The sequence below is a fragment of the Solanum stenotomum genome, chromosome 3 (genome assembly GCF_019186545.1).
Source record: "Solanum stenotomum isolate F172 chromosome 3, ASM1918654v1, whole genome shotgun sequence".
In the NCBI taxonomy this organism is placed as follows: domain Eukaryota; kingdom Viridiplantae; phylum Streptophyta; class Magnoliopsida; order Solanales; family Solanaceae; genus Solanum; species Solanum stenotomum.
In genome coordinates, this window is record NC_064284.1 from 14,003,180 (window position 1) to 14,003,691 (window position 512).

The window sequence follows — 512 nt, forward strand, 5'->3', positions numbered from 1 at the left end:
ATTCGACCAAAGTTGAGATATTTTTCAGACCCTTATCCCTTTTTTTTATCTAGAGAGAAGTGTAAAAAAACACCTCTAAATCTGGCGCAAATTATTAGTTTCATCCTTAATCTATTGACAACCTTAAAAATACCCCTCTACTTGACTAACTAAACTCAAATACACTCCCGATATGCCACATGACATAACAAGTGGTCTCAAACTCTTGTAGGAGCATGAAGTTCTTAATAAAAATCGATAGAAGTGTTGAAAACACTCCTAAATTTGACGTGGATTTAGAAATGTACCGTGTATTTAACTTCAATATAATTAGTCAAGTAAAGAATTGTTTTTAAGGCTGACAATAGTTTGGGGATGAAACGAATAATTTGTGTGAAGTTTGAGTTGTTTTTTTATATTTTCTCTTTTATTTATAAACTTTTTAGATGATAATTTATTTATTTTTAGTACTTAAGGACCTTTTGGACAATTATTCTTAAATTCTTTTTGAACAATTTTTTTTTTTAAAAAAA